This window comes from Seriola dumerili, unplaced genomic scaffold (genome assembly GCF_002260705.1).
Source record: "Seriola dumerili isolate Sdu_G_001 unplaced genomic scaffold, Sdu_1.0 BDQW01000068.1, whole genome shotgun sequence".
Taxonomy (NCBI): domain Eukaryota; kingdom Metazoa; phylum Chordata; class Actinopteri; order Carangiformes; family Carangidae; genus Seriola; species Seriola dumerili.
Window position 1 is genome coordinate 13572712 of NW_019174323.1, and position 21329 is coordinate 13594040.

Here is a 21329-nt window from a genome sequence, read left to right on the forward strand (position 1 = left end):
GCTAATGAGATTTTAATGCACTGTAAAACTAACTCCAAAATCTTCGCGATCACTAAGAAAACATTTCATGCTATTGTAAATTTTGCTCCTCTAATTTAAAAAAATTTTTTTTTGCAATAATTCACATTTTTATCCACTGACTGAACTTTAAATTTCTTGCAGAAAAAGTTGAACAGAAAGTTTAAAAAATGATTTATTATGTACAAACAGAAGGTTTGGTGTGTTCAGTCTGTCCACCCACCAACCCCGCAGCAACCAGGATGACTCAGGCTTGTTTTGTGAAGGATGACAACAAATTTTACTGCTCAGTCAACACTCATTTCTAGTTTCAACATATAAATTATCCAAATTATAGGGGTAAACTGATGTGCAGTAACCATAATTAAAAAGTAGGCACCAATGCAACAGAATATGTAGATATTGAATAACACAATTTAAAAAAAAAGTAGTTGGATAAATGCTTTAATACAAGTTCAGTGTGTTTATGTAATTTGTATGATTGCTCTAAAAATGAATGAACATAAATATTTTCATGATCTGGTGACCAAAAGGAGACAAAAGAATAACTCTCTGTTTGATTTCAGTTTCATATGAAACAAAAATACTCAGCCCAAATGTCACTCATATTATTTCTGACTAAATGTCAGGGTTTATAAAATAAGGGAAACACAAACTTGCCAAAAGAGGGTGGGATTGCGGAGCAGACTGCAGAATCAGCAAAACTCAACAAGGTGCATGTGGATACAGCGTGGGAGTGGAGAGAAGACTGTGACCACAGACTCAAAGAGCAACCCTGTCTCTATATTTCAGCCCTTATTGACTCACCCTCAAGCAGAGAGTCCATCTACAGGTGGGGGAAAAACACAGTGAAAGGAGGAAATGTGCGTATCCTGCTACTGAGGCTATTGCACAGTTTGGTACAGACTTCACCTTCCATCTCAGCTAAATCACATGGAAGCTGCAGCGAAATTATAAGCAGAGTGTTTGGTGGGTTTGAGCGTGGTGCTAAGCTGCTGTCCAACCCCGTCATTTTGGTCATGTCCTACCCTGCCTGCGACTACTGGGAATCCAGCAGCACTGGAGGACTGCTGGGGGCTGGACCGCTTCCCGAATCCTCACAGGCCTCAGCCAAGCAGCCAGCCAGAACAAAGCCACAAATTATTATCATAGTAAAATTTCAGTCACAATAAAAAAAAAAAAAAAAAAATGGCTGCTGAAAAACCAGTTTCATATTATGGGCAACATGTTTCTGACTTCACACATCAGGCCTCTAGCTGTAAATCCTCACAGGGAAATTATATCACTGCAGAATGTGGCTATGGCTATTAGGAATTTACTGCAACATTATGGTGGTGGGATTATGGTGGCAATATTTGCCGATGGCAGCAAGTGAGTGACTTGAGAGATTTTTGTTGCTGGAGGAGCAGGTGTTGCATTTAGACTCCATGTTATCAGCAGGAAAACAACCTTCGTGTCATAGTAGTCGCACTCTTTGACGTGATGAATGGGATTAGAGCGGCCAAATGAAGATAAACACGAAATGCAAAGGCTTTGAAGACAAAGAGGCCTATGGGCATATATGAACAGGCACTTCAGCAGCTGAATGCAGAGGATTGAGTCCTGGATGGGAGTATCTGTCAGAGATAAGGTGTGGGCACAAGAGGTGTATGAGCCACAGAGGGAGAGAGAAAGCACGGTGAGGAGGCTCTTTAAGGCTTGTAATTATGTCTGTATTATGGGTGAAGAACAAAGGCGAGCCCTGCAGTCATAGGGCAGGGATGGGACCTCGCCATGGCTCTCTTAATATACGGAAAGGGATGATGTTAAAAACAGTCACACTTCTGAATGCCGCCCAGACTTACTGGCGTCTACTCTGCTGCACAGTGCGCATGGGCAAAGATCTGCAGAGGTGTGTTTGACATAGGTGTGTTTTGTCTTTCTCTCGCTCTCTCACACACGCACACACATACACACACAAGTCAGGTTTGTCCATCACGTAACTCTGATGCAGAGTGACAGCATTCTTTGTGTACAAACCAAGAGCACATTCCCAGGCAACTGCCTCGGCTGTGATCTTCCCTACTGGCACGTCATGTTTTACAAGTAACCCTCTGTTGCTGTGGCCGAGCTGAGGCCCAGACTCAGACTGACAGTCCACGACCCCGACAGGATGCCAGGCTTTATTATCATAGGCTCAGCTCACCACATAATAGACACAAATAAAGACCCACATGTCCCATTTCTGCAGCACACTATGACGGGTGTGAATCTGAAGTGTGGTTTTGACACAATTATGTCACCAGAAATGCAGCACGGAACGGAGAAGTGGAGAACCGGTGGGAAACAGGAAAATGTCTCAAAAAAAAAACAAAAAAAAAAAACAAAAAAAAACATATCTGCCTTTTTCAAGACGGATCACTTTTTCAATGATGTCAATGGATTTATTATGTACGTTTTTACACCGACACTAACCATGTGTCGGTCCCTGAAACACCTACCACTATATAAAGCAGCTGTTTTCCAATCCTTGTGCATCCACAAAGTGCAAACAATAGGACTGACGTTTTTCTATGGCTGTTTTCTGCCTCAGGAAAGAGAAGGGGGAAGAGGAGGAGCCGGAGGAGTGCAAAGGATGAACGGCCTAATCTCTCCTGCAGGCGCCATCACACAGGAACACTAATATCTCCACGGCCGGCGTCTCATTCCTCAAGTGCAGCCATGTTGCTGTTGATGTGTGTGTGTTGTGCCTGGGCTGGCAGCCTCTGAGGGCCCAGAGAGTTCACCGGTGTTACATGATCAGCATCACTCATGTGTGAAGTCTTTGGAACAAACAGATCTGATGTTTACACACCAGCTCAGATGGTTTAAAAAGACACACTGTTGACTGATTTATTCCTGATCATGTAATTTACTTATGTTATTCATGTAATGTGAATTATTTTTATGATATGGACAATGCACCTGAAAAATGGATTGACTGATTTATTGGTTATGGATTTGTATAGTTTAAATTTTTTCCTTTAAAATAATTTTTAACCATAGTCACATAAAACTGATGAGGATTAACAGCTTTGGTGAGTAGTTCATATCATGTCATAATTTATATTTATTTGTATCGAGGACTTGTCCAATTTCTATAGCCAATGTGAAGCAACAAATAATGGGCATATATATCTCTTTTGCTATTTAAATTTCAATACCAATTAAGATTTTATTTATTTATTTAAGATTTCTCAAGTTAAAAATGTGAAAACTTTAGTCAACATTTTTGTATTGATTGTGTATAGTCTCCATTTTTGTCTGTAAATATTAAACTGTAGTTTAAAAGCTCATGTTCAAGTGCTGTTTGCTTGTGAGAGTCTCTGCTGAGAACTGTCATATTTTAAATTAGCCTGGTCTGTTTAAATTTCTTTAAATACATTTTTCTATTTATCTTTTTGACCCTTCAATGTGATAAAGGAAAAAAATAGTTTAATAAACAAAAACGTTTGTATGTCAATAATTAATATAAAATAATATAATTATAATGATTTTTTAAATGTTAAATGTAAAGATCAGCTGCCTATTCTATTAAAACAATTCTGCACAATTAATTCAATTATGGAAGGAACATTTTAATCAGTCTCTGCAACTGTTTGTCAATAAATAAAAAGGCTAATAAGCAGAACAAAATATTGTCACACCACACACCTTTTTTTTTTTGCATTGATCCTTGTTTTTAAATTCTATCTGATGATATTGTGATGGTGAAAATGGCCTTGCGTCTGTGCATGGTCATTCATTCCTGTCCCAACATGTTCACCGTCTACCTGAATTGTTTTGGACTTTCTTAAAACCATTTCACTGACCAGTTAGAATTGAAAAAGTAAAACTGTTTTAATTTTAAACCGAAATTGAATCGCCCGCAATTAATCAGATATTTGTTACCATTTAGCAAAATAAGGGTAAGAGAGAGAAAGTGAGAGAGAGAGAGTGAGAGAAAGAGTGAGAGAGAGAGATAGAGGAGAAGAGGAGATAAAAATAGATGGAGCGTGTGTGGGCTACTCAAATAAAATAGGCCTATAAATAATCTAATTAATGAAATAAAATAAAAAGGCATATACACGTTCAATTAACTTCCAAAAGTAAAGTGACTCAAAGTGAATCGACTTGCGTGGGAAATGCCGGACTGTGTCTGGTCTTCTGGTTCCAGCTTTGAATTCATCATTGGCATAATTGTTGCCAGACAGCGGGTGACAGCAGCATCGCCCACTGCCGCTGACGGTTAGACTTAAACTTTTAATTGATTGGTTGAATCTAGAGGCCTTGGCAAGTCGGGGGAGAAAAAAAAAAAAAAAAAACGTCTGGAATCCGTTAACCGTAATACGCAAAGGCCTGTAAGCCACTCTGCTGCAACCTGAGCTCGGTGTCACACGGGGCATCCGATTTAAACGGCTTCATTTGTAGAAAACGGCGCTCATATGTCGAAATTATACGTTGTTAATTTTTTCTAACCTTCCTCGGTCGTCTGGTTGCGGCTCAAATGCGCATTTGGTACCAATTCTGACTGCGGGCGCTGGCGCGCGCGCGCACACACACACACACACACACACACACACACCAACACACACAGTTTACTCTCATTCAAAATCCTGCGGAATCATGCAGTAACCTGTCTATATGAGTGCAGTGAGAGCCCAGCTGATGGACAGGCAGTGGGACAGTAGTGGCAGTGTATTGGGTTACAGCCCAGCGCTTGGCTGGAGCTGCACTAATAGTGTGTGCCTGCTCCACATCTGGAACAAAGAAGCCAGTCTGGGTCTACCCTTGGTGTTTACAGCTCTGTTGTTTTTTCACACTCCTCGCAAAATCTTGCCCAAACACACATTCCAGACTCACCAGCTCAACATGGGGGGAAAAAAATATACTATATTTTTCCACTGTAAATCTTGCCCCCAGTACCAAGGGGAGAGCGGGTAGAAAAACAAAAGCTGGAAGCTGGCATGGATCAGTGGGGCGACAAGAGGGTGGCAGCGGCTGGAGGAGTGGCTGAGAGAGAGACAGTTGTTGTCTGTGTGAGAGCGGTGCCAGGCCTGGTGGCTGAGATGCCACATGAGTTCAGCTGAGGTCAAAAACAGCTGGGGGAGTGGCATGAGGAGCTGCCAAGGCTGCTGGGTCACTTAACTGTGTGTTTACAAGCATGAGGAGATATCTGAGGAGGCATCTGACATTACATTCCAGCAGTCGTTCAGAGAATATCTACTGAGGCCTTTTGTGAAGAAAATAAAGTGTGAAGGCTGCAGAGACAATGTGTTCAGGCTATAAATCTCCTCTAGAAACAATAAAAAGATTCATAGTTCCCATAAACTCACTAGAATGGCCTACAGGTTTAACAAGCTGCAGATGTTTAGACAAGAAAATAATATGAGACGTGCAGAACTTTTGTAATTTTTTGTTTTTCCCTCTCTCTCGTGAGCAGATGAGCTGACAGTTGGAGGTGGAAATACTGAACATGCTGGACAATGATTTGCCCAGGGGAGTCACACATGCACACCCAATCAACACACAATGACACAGGGCTCGGGGTTGCCAGGTTTAGACAGTAGGTTCTATTAAAGACAGGTTTACCAGGTCCAAGGATTATCCATCTGAAGTTACCTGCCCCTCTGGGTAACGTGAACCCCCTTTTGTGGTCTGCAGGGCAACAGTGTGCGAGGCAAGCGTCTGTTTGAAATGCCAGAGGTGATGGGGATGACAAGCCTCGGTGGCCTGGGCGGCAGGAGGGGTCGTCTGCGCAGGCGACAGCCCTGGAGAACGGCGCGCATTCTCCAGCCATTATATCACATCAAAACTGAGAAATTTTTCAAAAAAAAAAAAAAAAGAAACATGTGCGTTACGTGTCAAAACAGGTTTCCAGCAAAGTACAGCAGCTCTCCTATTATATATGAATATCCTTTGAATAGAGAATTAATATTTGGCCTGATACTGAGCTTGCACAGCCGTGAGGTCAAAGCCCTTTCTTTAGAGCTCTTCAGTGGGAACAACTTGACAGGATCAAGTTCAGCTCCTGCCAACAAGCCCTGGCTCTGTCAAGTGTTAAGTTCCATTGTGACCTACAATAGGACACAATGGCCCTGCAGCACCCAGCCTGTACCACGCTGCCTATCAAATGACAGCGTCTCTCAAAGAAGAACTTGGCAAACTGATATTAAGATATGTGTCTATTGTATGTATCATTTGTTTTTGTTTTTTTTTTTTTTACATCATGCAGCATGGGAGCATGTGAGAACTCCTTAGTCAGCACACCAGTGTTTAAAAAAAAAAAAAGGAGCAGGGATTGGTTGAAGTTTTCTGGAGATAGTTAATCAACTATTTTGGACTGGAAATAATCAAAGTGCTCGAGTTTTTCCTAGGATTTTTTATACACGCTTTTTTATACTTACAAATACCTCAAATTAACATAAAAACCTCACCACCCTGTAAAGAAGAATACCTGATGAAGGAAAATATCGAACAAAATATAAAGTTATCCAAACAGTAAATCAGCCTTACTTATAAAAAACTGACCTAATGAGTTGAGCTGAAAGAGACTGTATTTCTCTGTAGGTTTGTCAAATCAAGCGACACTTTTTACATACAAGAGGTCATGTGATCCATTGTTGACATAGACATATTGATTACGGCAGTTTTAATTACTGTTTAAATCAACATCAACTTTTTGAAAATAACGTTTTCTTCTTCAAAAGATCAATTCACGAATGAGGAGGAGACCTGTTGTAAAACAACCATGAATAAGTGAACAGTCATAGTAAACTACTAAGCTGCCTGGCATTTAAAGCCCCTGACCCCAGCTTCGCTTCGACCATTTTGCTGCAGTGCTTCAGGTGTTTAACCTTGTCATATTAAAGTGTTTGTCACTGGAGGGCTAGACGACTGGGGCCAGGATGGGCCGGGGATTTAAAAAGGCCTGTGCTCCCAGATCATCAGATTGTCAGTGACTGTCTGAAGCCTGCCAAGAAACATCAAAGCCTTAGAGACTTGCTCATTTCATCTTTGAACCTCACCAAAAACATTCCCTCTGCTCCCTCCCTGCCTGCATTCCTACCCTACATCACCATTTTTATTTTTTCTTAATTAAAAAAAAAAAAAAAAAAAAACAGTAAAATAAAAATGATACACAGGAAAATAAAATTAGACCGAGTGGAAAATTAAAAGAGAGATACCTTTGAGGATTTTTGTTGTGGACCTGTAGTTTTGTGTGGTTGTCTGGTATGTCATGCCAGCGCTCTGTCAAGGCGAGGAGACAGACTCAGTCTGAGCAAGCCCGCCATGGGAGGGAGCAGCCTCCCATCAGCTCCTCGCCAAGATTGATGGCTATGAAAGAGCTACCTGAGGCAGAGATCAAAGTCAGACAGGATACATACGCCTCAGTATTTAACTCTTTCATCTCCCGCCTTTTCTACGTGAGTCATGACCCCTCACCTGTCTATCTGTTTGACCTCTGACTGATGGATGGAATTGGCACTTTGTGATACTGCAATTTTTCGTTATTGGATTAAAACAAAACAGGGAAAATAAGAATTACACTGCTTAAATGTGTCTTTTTTTATACATCATATAAAACATTTATATAACAAAATGTGGTGGTGAGTCCATGTGCTTCAATGAATATATTTTTTTCTTCTCCACCACAATAAACAGGACTTTGGTTTCTCAACGTGAGGCTCTCCTCACAGTGGAGGCCAGTGGTGGAGGGCTATTTGCATTCCAGCAGTGAGAGTGAGGACAATTAAACCATTTCCCCTCCAATCTATCTCCCTCCAGCCAGCCATCCAGGCAGCCCAGTAGATCAATGGGAAATGCAGCTGCACAGCCCATGTGTGCCAGGCTGTGAGACGAGAGAGGAGAAGATTGGGGTTAAAACCCTCCTGGCCTTCAGATTGGCTCCATACCTGAGTTAAAGCTCAGACAAACCAACAGCTGTTACCGGACAGAGCAGGCAAATAGAGGTTCTCACCCCATCTGTAAAAGCAGTGCATGGTTTCTGGCTTCGGCTCACTGTTTATTTTTGTATGGACTTGAGCTAAGATGTCTTTGTTTTGTATTTAGCATCATTTTGCACCTGAAAGGAGAGAGCTCTTGTGGCAGTAGCTTCATTAATGCTATGCATAAAGGAAGCAGCCTCAACTTCCATCACAGTCCATTCCTGTGGCGCCCCCCCCCCCCAGGCACTCGAGACTGGCCACTCCAAAATCAATTAGCCAAATCACATTTCACAAAAGTAGCTGGAGTTCTGCTTTCAGCGGTCTGGCCCCTCAGGTGTCTCAGTGTCAGCTTAAAGGTGCGGGCAGTGAGCCTTGGTTTAAATTGTGTGGGATTAGACCAAACAAAGAGCCATAGATATCTAGCCACACCTGTGCAACTTGCTCCTCAAGGACCGCTAATAGGGAGAGTCTTTGGTCCAAATGGCGGGTGCTCAGAACTTAATCTCTCAACTCTCGGGCCATCGCAGGTATCTGTTTCCATCGTACCCGGCAGCAGAAACTGTCCTGAACTTGGACATAATCGCAGCACCATCCTGTAACAAGGATTTCCATCTCTGCTCTCCCCTGCCAAGTCCAGGTGATCAATCATTTACATGTGTAATTAGGAACGGGTGTCAAAACAGAAACTGTACACTCGCTCAGGGACCCTGTGTGCAGCGGACTGACATCAGACTTGGCAAGTAGTGGGTAAACAGGGTCAGAGAGAAAGAGACAGAGAGAGGGAGGGAGAAAAATGAGATGCTGAGATGTACAGGTTTTTCTGACACATTCAACTTCTTACCACCCAAGGGGTGAACTCGTCCTCAGCATATCAAGTTATGTAAGGGCATATCTCTGTTTATGTGGTGACTTAAATAATGACGTGTAGAGCCTTAACTGAATCTTTGGTGTTACTGGAGATTGATCCCTGTGTATAGACAACAACTAAAAACAAAAATCATGTGCAAAATTTGTGATGGATCAGCACTTTATCCCCTTTCCTGAAGTCAAACTCTTTTTGGTTTACTCAAGTGGCTCAATGGTCTCCTGTGTACCCACCCAGCCATTCAGTCCATTTGAGGTCAAAACAAGGGATTACACTGCAACAACAAACACATCCAAGTGGAAAGTAATGCTTTGAAAACATGTGATTAAAAAGCCAAACAATGCTTAGGGATGCTATAGATTCACTATGATTGTTATGTGCAAGTTATCTCATAAAAGTTCTCATCTTTTCCAAAATGTGACCACAGCTTAAAGCGGGCAAGTCTGGGTTTGACATTAATACCTTACAGAAACACAGACATTTGCAAACAATTCCTGCAGATCTTAACTGACATTTTCCCATGGTCAATGAGCTGTTTAAAACTGGGTAAGAGAATGCAGAAATACCGATGCCCAATAATCCACCTGTCACCTGAGGGGGATAGGTGTGGCGCTGCAGGGCTAAGGAGGGGATATGTGCAGGCTACCGTGACTTATGTGGACTCATCCAGCCGCCACCTCAGTGCCCAGGGGGTGAGTGGGTGTTTAAAAGAGCCTGTCTGGGGCCTAAGTTTAGAGTTTCCCGGTGCAGAGTGGCTGAGCTTTGAAGAGGCAGGTCCAGTAATGAATTAGAGTATTGTCTGCTCGGAGGGAGAAGCCTCTGGGTAGGACATCAGATCAAAGGAGGTCCTGCTTTATTACCTACAGCGTCAGTTCAGGTATGCAACTGGACAGAGCAAAAGGGCAGACACACTGATCCTTAAAAAACTTTCAGGACATTTACATCTAGCTGAAGGCTTCACCTTAAGTTGACTAAAGTTTTTCGCTGACCCATGATTTGGCCGTCAAAAAGAGGAAACCAGGTCACTTTTAATATGATTGTTGTTAACTGTTTTTGGAATAAGACAAAGGTTTTGGTCTTGTGACATGCACCCGTCATTGCTTTGGCGTTTTGCCCCAGTGTGACACACCCAGCTGTGAACCATAGCTCAGATGTCACCATGAAACAAGTTCTCTCTCAGACACGTGATGACTTTTTGTCCCAGCATCAGGCCACTCAGCCTTTACAGTGCAGACACACAGAGGAATGCACTGACCGCTCCTCTTAGGTGGTTCCACTTCGTCCTGGGGCTGGACCAGCCTCTCGCAGGGTCATTCTCCCATGACATTCTCCTCAGTGCGGAGATGGGACAACACACCTCTGCTTTGATGTCAAAGTGGTTGGGTGTAGAGGATGCAGCAATGACACGGGAGACGCAAACACCTGGACTGACTGGAACTAAACAGGAATGCAGCTTAGATGATGAAGGAGCAAATGTCATATGTGAAATTTAAGTATATGACATGCTTCAACATTCAAATAAACTAATAAGCAAATCAACACAATTGGAACATATCCAGATAAAACTGGTCTTTGCAGCTAAAACGAAGACATAAATTACTATGAAGAATGAGGAAGTGATTGTCTCTCACAGAGAAGCTGGTAACAACATAATGAAACTCATGACTTATATTATCAAAGGCATCTAAACACTGTAAGAACTTTGACCTATTTAAGCCCACAGCAGCATCCATCATAACATATACAGTACAGTATATGAGACAGTAGCTACAGGTGTGCAATTCAAAAAATCAAGAAGTAGGGCATTTCACCATTAGATCTAGGACACACACACACACACACACACACACACACACACACACACACACACACACACACACACACACACACACACACACACACACACACTTCATTAGCAGTGTATGCTAAGGTAGGAAGCTCAGTATTTCTAATAGGAAATCTCAATCAGTTGCATTGATTGAAATTTGGTACAAACATTCATGTGTCCCTCAGGAGTGATTGGCGATCCTCTGATTTTTAACTCCTCATCAATTCAATATTTCCATTTGTCAGATTGTTGGGTTTCTCACCAGATACCAACAAATCCCACCAGCCTCAGCTCTACTTGAATCCGGCCTTGAATCTTGAACTGTTTGTCACTCTTTGTGTGGCAGTGGTTTATGACGCAGACCTCCAGAGTGGGTCGTTTGGAAACCTCCATGTTTCCAGTGTGTTGCAAGAACTCATGGCTGGTGACTCCGAGCTGTGGTGTGCCCACCTGCACCGACCGCTCTGCTTTCATCATAGGGTCAAAAATGAGAGTGTTCCTAGACACTGCTCCATCAGAATGAAATGTTGGGATGAATTAAAACAGAATCCAGTCAGGGTATCATGTTAGTAGTCCAGTTAGTCAAGTCATGTTATGTTTAATTTCAAGCACCACTATAGACTTGGCACACAGCCAGGTAGGTCAACCAATCTTTAAACCTCTGTTTTGATTTGTCATGTCACTCATTTGTCGCTTTCGGATGTCATAAGTCAAACCTATGAGCTGAATTTACCTTTTCCACATATTCCACAAGCCTCAATAGGTTTACATGTCAGGAAAATGAGTAGCATTTGCCCTAGTGCTGCTCCTTGCTTGTTATTCAGTGAAAGCTGAAGGTAGACATTACATTTATGGACTTGAATGTTTTGAAAAACATGAATTGAACTGATTCAAATCACAGGCAGAATGCGACACGTTAATACAATAAATCTTTGCCTATAAAACTGGAATCAAATCTAATCATTGTTGGATCAAATCGTTACCCTTCTACTCCCAAAAGAGCGGCCCAGCGTCAAAGACACTCCCTGATGAAGACAGAACATAGTCTCTCTATGTGGTGGATTGCTTTCCTGTGGGAACACTTGTTCTCTGGTTGCCCATTCCTCCCTCCTGTTTCTCACCAGCTGGGACTGCTGCTCAGCCATCCAGCCATAATGTCATAATTGTCCTGTTCCTCTGCTCCTCTTCAGCCACCAGGACACAATGGATGGCAGCTTAGGTGGAGTGTGAATAGGGGCCGCGGCAAACTGGGTGGGTCCCAGATTATTCCAACACCTGCTGCTCACACCTTGGAACTATGAATGGCTGGCCTGTGCTACGAGGAGGAGAGCAGGTCAGTGTGCTTTAGTTGTGAGATTTGTATTAATCATGTACAAACTGGTCAAAGAATGTCTTATTTTAAGGATGTCGTGCTAACAATTTTTTTTTTTTTTAACACTGGTTTCCTGTTGGCCTAAATTAATGGTATCTTCTCCATTGATAAAACATTCAACAGGGACCATGCTGCACCACATCATCAAACCACTTGAAAACCAACATCATCCTTCCCCAGGTCTTAATTAGCACTGATGACTTACCTAGTGGGAGCTTGTGTTTAAATCAACCAAGGAAATTATTGCTGGGGAGCCATAATAATTGATTCTGGGCCCCACAACCACAAAACAATTACTGATCACTTATTTCTGTTTGTCAGCTTTGACAACAGGGGTTTCAATAAAACAGCAGGAGGGGAAAACAAAACTGGTCACAGGGGGCCAGACCTCACACTGGAAAAACTGTGACAGCAATCAGCTTGTCTGTGTGTTACATACAAGGAAATGCAAGGAGAAATTTTAATTCAAATTAAATTTGGACTTTTTTGGCATTCATTTTATAAATCTATACTTAATCAGAAAAGTTAACAAAGCATATAAACGAATACAATTTAGTGTATGAAACGCCCTCACCTGTTAATCCTCCCTTGTGAATAATGTACAGTCTTGTTAAAACATGAGCACAAAAACAAAACTGGGAACACAGGGGACCAGGGAACAGGTGCTCTACATATACTGTATGTAGCCTCATCAGCTGACGTAGCTAAATGAAGCCACACCACCATCTGCCATAATCGCATGTATCACCTCTTACAGTTGTGTTGATTTATACTGTACACACAAGCACAATAAAATTATTTGAGCACTGAAAATGTTTTTCTTAGTAAATGGTCAGAGTAAACCCAAATGTCTTGTCTTCTCCAACATTTCCTTATAAGTCACTGTAGCTCATTTGTTGCGGACGTGACCGGCGTCGGCAGTGATGTACTTCCTGTGGGTTTGTCCCTCAGTCTGGCCCACAGTGAGATCTCACGATAACGGTTTAAACTGGGGCCTGTTTCTCGCCAGCTGCCTCCTCTGGTCACATTAACTTGGACCTCATTAGTCATAATCTGCTCCCCAGGGCCCGCCTTGAAAAAAAAAACCTCTGCCTGGTAACTGCATAGAAATGCTCCGAGCAAAATGTTCCTCTTATGTGCCTGACCCGAAGATGAAGAAAACAAAATGTCTTATCTGATGGATGGAGTTTTGGCAGTTCTCCTGTTCGAATGAGGCAGAAAGGAAAGTCTCTTTCTCTCAATGCGGAACTTCAGATAACAGAAATAGCTACTTCTGAAAATCTGCATGTGTAGACAAATATGTCTTGTGGTGGGCGGGCAAGCTGAGTAACTGCGCTGTTTCTCTTGAGCTTACCTAATTCATAACCACAAAATCAGCCAAAAACTATGCATCCAATGTAAGTCTACTGTTAACACATCTATTTGTGGCCACACTGTACGGAGAGTGATTTTAAAAATGCACCGAGAGAAACTGAAGAGCAAGCAATACCCTGAGTATAGCAATCTCAGGCTGAGGAATTCAGCAAAGCTTTAGCAGACATGACGAACTGGTGGTGATAACGCCAGCAGAATGACTGATCCCGCTCATATACAAACTTGTAACCTCTTCGTTGGTTGTGTAGGGGTTAGCACTTCAAACACATCCATATTTCAGTGACACAAGGCTCCAGGGTAAAACAATCCATTTACCTGTAATCTGTTTTAAAACCAGCCTAATAGGAGAGAGGCAGTCCTCCAACCATGGGAAAGCTGTCTGAGAAGATCTGCGTTGGGAGCCTGTGTCAAAACCTGAAAAACAGAAAAACAAGGAGGTAGATGAAGCTCCAATTGACCAGAGCTTGACCCCATTAACTCCTGCTAAGTCACTTCAGGCAAAATAATGAATATTTCTGTTTTAATGTAGGTAATTTGAAGGAAGGATTTTGCCTTTAAGAGAAGCAAAAAAAAAAAAAAAAAAAACAGTTTGAAATACAGGAAGTGTGAATCTAAGTTGAGCAGGAAAAATGAATTATGAGCACTGTGAAAGTTTGGGACTAACGGCAATAGCGATGCATCAAAACAAGTTTTCTGAAGAGGCAAATACACAAGCAGCAAGGAGCAAGGTTACCCAAAGTATTACAGGTAGATACAGTGAAATAATTAAACTGGAAGCTCACATTATGCTTTAAAATCAACCAATAGTTGATCTCGGAGGTAAATTCTGTATTTAGGAAATCTTTCCTCGGGAGACTTTCCTCAGGTCGCTCATGTTTTCTCTGCCTGTTTACTATCATTGTCATGCAGTTTTCTGCTCAAGACCCTGAAGGGCATGAAGGCTCAAAATGGCTCAGGGGGTCACCTTCTATTGTTTCCCCTAAGATTTAAGAACCCATCTATTTTGTCACCCCCCCACCCCCTTACCACTACCTTTCCCCAGTACACACTCACTGGAGAGCCAAGAGGAATGCTGTATTAAGTCTGGCCAACAATGACAACAAAAAACATCAACAAAAGCCAAAGGGCCAAACCCATCTAAGTTGCCTCCCCTGGACATACAATGCCCCTGCCTACCTCACCCTGCCCCTCCATTTCAGCTCAAACCTTGCCCCCCTGCCAAGCCAGGAATGCTGGGGACAGTGACCTTTTCACCCAGCAGTTCCACCTTGGTTTCTCAGGAAGATTAGGGGGCGGTAGAGGAACTGGGAGTGTCTGGTGTTGAATCTTGTTGGAGAGGATTCAAGTTTTTGGAGGAGGACCAGATACTGGGTTTGGAACACTCAGGTCTTGAATTCCACGCTGTATTGCAACAACCTTGTACGCTCTTTACGCTTCACTGGTCTGGCTATTATTCAAAAATGTGAAACCAATGCCACTGCAACACAGCAGTTTTCTATTACTGAGCCTTCCATTATGAATAACTGAACGCAGCCTCATTAAAAGAGGCTTCTCCTCAGCGGCAGCAGACTGTTAGCAAACATAAAAGTGTGATTGGTGATTTTATGAGCTTTGCTTTCAAACTCGGTTTCCGTTGGCTTCCATGTTGTTGTTGGAGCGTTGCCCAAAACCGACGTTCCAGCCGTCTGCGAGGTTCCTGAGAAAAGCACAGGGAGCGCCATCAGGTGTGTTCATCATGCTGAGGCGCTCATCAGGTGGTCTGTTGCTCTGTGACAGCTGTGTGGGTGGCAACAGTGGCCCGCCAACTGCTGACATCACACGGCCACTATTGGTTACAAAGGGAGCATGATAGCATGACCGCAGCGTGTAGAGTCACACGCACAAACAAATAATGTAATATATAAAGTGGTGCTTTTGGTATTATGTTATTATATGCCACAAACCGAACATTTTTTGTACTCAATTCAACAATCCTCTTTTAAACATTTATAAAATGATACTAAACGCTGGGAACATAAATTACAAAAAGGCTCTTTACTGCATGTCGGAGATCAAATAATCATGTCCAGAGGAGCCACACATGCCAAAACAAAATGTCTTAAAGCGAGCAGCGAAAAAGCGTTGTAACAAAATCTACTGTACATCTGCACGGCACATTTAAGGATTACCTCAACCATATAAAGTCACACCATGTTACGCAGGGGTGAAAAGACAAACAACAGCAATAGTGGCAAGAAAAGCTCCTGACGCACTCCAGATATTAACATCTCTGCAACAGCTGGGTGTTACCTCAGCAGACCAAACCAAAACCTCTGAGTTTTCCACAATTAAGGCTTTCACAAAGCGGAGAGGCTGAAATTCCAGTGCTGAGATAAAAGAGTAATCCACGGTGCTCAGTCCTGATAACCACGGTAAGCGGCCATTATTACAAAGTGTTACCACATGCTGCCACAACATGATGATCAGTCTCCAGGTTATCAAATGCCAGATATACTGCTGTTCACAGATAATATTTACATGCACACAAATAAAAAATATGCTTATTAGAAATGCTTATGATATAATCTTGATGCCGTGAAGGTATTATGAGAGGACATGTGAGTGACCAGCAGCATTGAGAGAGAGGCTCTTGTTTCTGTACAGCTGATGGAAGTTGGGTGGTGGCAGTGTCTGGGGATAAACAGAGGTGTAGAGGGGAAATGGCAAGCCTCAAGTTTCCTATCAAACTCCAAATACAGTCCCGGTACACTGTCTTAAACTGTCAAGAAAGAGGTAATCATGGACAACTGAACAAGGCTAGCAAACAAAATACTAGTTCATGCTGCTGCAAATATTCAGAAACAACTACACTTGTACATTAGTGGCACATGTTACAACTAACATAATTTAGCTGTAAATTTTCATTGCACAGAAGACTAAATTAGTGTTACTCACATTAGAGCATATTATTTACAATTTGTCTAATGAATAAAATCATGTATGAAAATAAAATTGTTTATTCAAGCATTCACATATGTGCCACTACCCTCATGGACAGGTTTTGGGAAAATGGTTGCCGAGACACATCTAAAGTTCTCCCTCCCCTACACAGGAGCAAGATACCCATGAATGATTGTCTCTTTGTTGTTCTTTCAGTCTCTCTGTAGTAATTACCTCCGCCAAGGAGGTTATGTTTTCACCCGTGTCTGTTTGTTTGTTTATTTGTCAGCATGATTACACAAAGAGTACTGAACCAATTTGCACCAGACTTAGTGGAGGGATGGGGCACGGGCCAGGGAAGAACACATTCAATTTTGGTGCTGATGCAGTTAAGGTGGCAGATCCCAGAATTTTTTATCACTTTCCTTATCATTTGGGATATTGGATCTTTTTAATGTTTTTGTCAATTTCTCAGGAAATAATATATGGATCTTGATGTAAATAATCAGACATATTAATATTGTTGAAATTCGTACAATTTGGTGCTGATCCAGATAAAAGTCCAGATTTAATAGACGTTTGTAGGATTGTTTGCCTTGGCGTAGATATGCGCTCTACTGAGTGCCATTCTAATTTGTGTTTTTTGTCTCTTTGTAGTATGTATGCATCTCTTTAACCAACATTCTGCAGATGAAACCTGGGCCTGTGCCCAATGGGCCCATTCAGTCATCTGTCCATTACCACCCCACAGCCAAGGATTTAAATTCCAGGATCCAACAGAACAGGGTGATATCACTTTCAACAACCTTTACCCAATATAGTTTTTTCATGTTTTAAACAAGTAATTATACTGTGTTAAACAAATGAACATTTCCATAGTGTAAGCCTTACAATGCAAATTAATTGGCAGTCATAATCAATATTTCCTAAACATGCCAGATCCCATCCTCATGTTAAGACATTGCCTTTGGATATTGACCATGAACAGGTCTGCCTTTGGGTTCACGTTGACATTTCCAAAGTCATTTATTTGCTCAGGAAGCATAATATCACATCATAACAACCTAACAGGTCTAAGTAGTATAATGCATTGCTCTCTTGTGAATATCTATTTTCTCCCTCTCAGTGATTCATTTCTGCAGGAAGTTGCAGGTTTGTGTGCATCTAGGTGCGGCGGAAACCCAATCCATCAGGGCAGAGCGAGGCGGGTGGGCCTGTTCTGTCTGACAATATCCAGACACCTTCCTGACAGCTCCGGCTTCACTGCTGACACATGTGTTACCAGCAACGTAAGCTGGCATTGAGGGACGACAACTAAGAAACAAGTAGCTACATATCAGAAAATGTGGAAATGAAAGAACTGGTTTGTTGTACAGGGATTTTACCTAGTTGAAGGACCTGTATCAACACATAAACATTGAAAAAGGATGAAAAAGTAAGGTCACTCATGCCAATCCAATATCTAGTATTTCCACTGTTTTAAAAGTTATGTCACTTTAAATTAAACATTAATTTTGCTAGTTTGTCATTTAGATATTGAGGTTATATTAATATAATATCTGGCAGTTTTCTTCTCATCATAATTTGAAACAACAGTTTTAACATATTTTTGCACTCACTCACTAACAGATCTCTAATTGTCATATCAAATGTCTGCAGCACCTCTAACAGTCTCTAAGACTAAACAGAAGCATGTACTCTCTTTGTCCAGACCCATCTGTGCTAATCCACACAACCAGCTTCCTCCTGCAATCAAACCTTTGTAAACTTCACAACTTCGGCAAGATGGCCGCCTCTGCTGCATTATTTCAACCTCACTTTGACCACAAATAGGTCTAAATCGACCCAATTACTTACTGCTTCCTTAAATGCTCAAACCAGATTTACTGATACTTGCCAGCAATGGCTCAGTGATAGCTATCTATTTCATCTGTTGTCTTCTTGTGTATTCTGTGAAATGAGAGTCCTCCTGTGAACATCTCCGCTGTGACTTTGGGGAATTTCAGAACATTGCGACACATTACACAAACTGACGGAGAGCGACAGAAAATATAGCTCAGATTTATTTTCACTGCACACAAATCCATCCTGCAGATAGTAGCTTTCATACCTATATTATACTATAACCAACATTATTGTCTTGTTTAGAAGATAGCTTATTTATTTGTTATAAAAAAAAAAATTCCACAAATTTGAACTTTTCCATTTTTAAGCCAGTAGACATTTCTGTGACACACCCTTGCAGCAAAATATGCCATCCTGTGGTGCTATATAAACAGCAAAACCACCGAGAGACAGCGAAGGTGACAGATGAGACTCTCCTCTCTGAGTGGGTTAGCATATGGTAGCAATCAGGGAAAGTGAGGGTCTGCTGGCCCAACAGTAATTAGCGGACGGCCTCATGTTCATGTTTCTTTTAATAGCTCAACACAGCCCAGTGTGGACTAAAAATAAACAGGGCAATTAGGGGCGGCAAGGAAGGCCGTCATTTGAGGGGTCTGACCTTTGAACCCAGGTCAGAACCCATATAGAGGTGTTCATGTGGACCACCTGCACCCCTCTGGGTCACTGGGGAAAGGAGCCATGTTGTGTTTATGTTAGGGGTCAGGCATAGAGATGGGCCATTGTTGGGTAAACTGGGTGTGTGAGTAAATACTGTCTATTTATATCATAAGTGGAGTTTGAATGCTTGTTGAGCGTCAGACCCATGACATTGCATCAACTCTTTAAAGGTTAAACTTAGCCTAGTTGTAACGCAAGTCTTTACTAAGTAGAGATTTATACATCACTGATTTAAAATCAATTGCATACATATAGAGACTAGTTTTTACTTAATGTTTACACCCAGTAGCTGCCAAATGAAACTGCTGCATAGCTAACTGAACCAGTGGCAAAGCTAATGTTATCATGCTAATGCATGGCATGACCACATTTCACTGGAAATAAGTAATGAAGTAATGCCTTCACATGTATCACCTGACACTTTATCAAAATGGGGTTAAATTATAATGTTAATTGTAACAATTTTAAATCAAATTCCAATAATTTCAAGTATTTCCCACATTTTAAACTGAATGAATACTACTAAGTGAAACACACACCGTATATAAAGTCATACCTTCTTTTACAGAACATTAACAGTCAAGTTTAAACGAGCTACTTGTAAGCTTAGCTATTGCTACATAAACGTTAGCTAACGTTAGCATTGACTACCGTTTACTTACCAGTCTAGAAGACACGTTGCGAGTTCAACATCAATCTTCTTTTCTTTACTCGCCAAGAGCTGTCTCCAGCGGCGGGAAACAACGCCAACGTTGACTCTTGTCTCTTGACTCTCTATCACGTCTTTTCTTCTACTGAAGTTAGCATGCTAACCAGCTAGCCCGGCCCTTCTCATTACCTTTCGTTAGCTAGTCACTGAGACCTCCAATCCGCCCTGAAGATGTAGCATTTCTAGTTTCTCGCGCCAGCGCCACCTAGCGTTTAGGAGTGCCGTATTAGGAGGACAGTATTTAACTGCCATAAAGCTTTATTCCATCCAAATACTACTTTTTATCCAAGTAATTGTAATTTTAAAGGTTTATACAATAACAAACAATAACAAATACAAACAAATGTGTGCAACAAGTGGACAAGTGGGCACAGGGGGAGGATGACACTAGGAAAGAACCTCAACCTCGACTCCTGAGACAGAGAGGGAGAGAGAGAATAGAATTAACATGTTATTGAAGTTTAACTTTCTCACCCTTAATACTCAAACCCCCCACATTGTAAGTAGGTAACAGCTCCACGTACCAACTGGGTAGTCTTTGTTTTCTCTACTCCTTTGACATCCCTCTACTACAGAGATGAATGATTAGGGTCACTAAAATCCCCTAGCACCTGATTTATACATGATTTCAGTCTTTACTAACTAAGCTTTTCAGTTCTGAAGAAAATTTATTGGTGTAATGAGACTATGAATGAAACTAGCCACAGGTTAAGAATTCAATAATCGAAATCAATATAACCGGTCAAACTCCTTTGTGGTTCAACAAATAGCTTCTAAAAATCTGTCTTTAAACATTTCATTTGCTTGCAGAAGGAATACTGAGTCATGTCAGAAATTTCACATAGCCTAGTTTTCTAAAGGAATACAAAATCCTTGATGCAAAGCTACACAGAGACTTTTATTTCCCAATTCCCCTCCCCACCCATAAGTGTGTTTTCTCTAAATTATCCATGTCTTTAAGGGGAATTCAAAGTCCTCAGCTTCAGCATGACTCTCTGTCTCTGCACTGGCTACAAGTCCGGCACAGATGTTCACATCGGCCCAAGAACAACAAGTAAAGCTTTTCACACCTGGCAACTCTCAAACAGAACTTGGCACCAAAGAACCTGCAAGGTTGTCCCAGATTGACCTTTCACCCCTTGTGATGTCAATGATCCTGTCGACCAATTAGATGCTGGAAGCTGCCCTTGGACTTGCCTGGCCCCAGACACAAAGACAAATGATTCTATCAGATTAAATGTTTTTTAATGGCAGGCAGAGAGGCCTAATGTGGGTCTTTCACTTAGAAGCCATATGTGCATTTCTATGGTTATCATTCCAAATGAGGATCATTTGTAACCAATATGTGAATGAAAAGCTAAGTTCTGGCAGATATGTGGAGGAAATTTTTTTTGTTTGTTACCTCAGGGACAGCATGCAAAAACAGCAGTGTAACAATTTATTTCCTTGTGTCAATATCACTCCATCATCGACATGTTCTCAGATTTGATTGACTATAAGAATAACTGGCAGGCTGTTAAGACATGGATTCATATTATGTAGCTTTTACATATGAAGCGGATTATGTTCTGACCTCAATCTGCCAAGAGAAACAACGAGAGCAAGCCACACATCCCGAGGCCTCGCTATTTTTAAACCCACATTTGGACTCTACGCTATGTGCCTACCACAGCAAAAGCTGCTGTAGCCATCATCGAACCCAACACAAAGACATTGTCCCTGAGACTGAAGCTTCA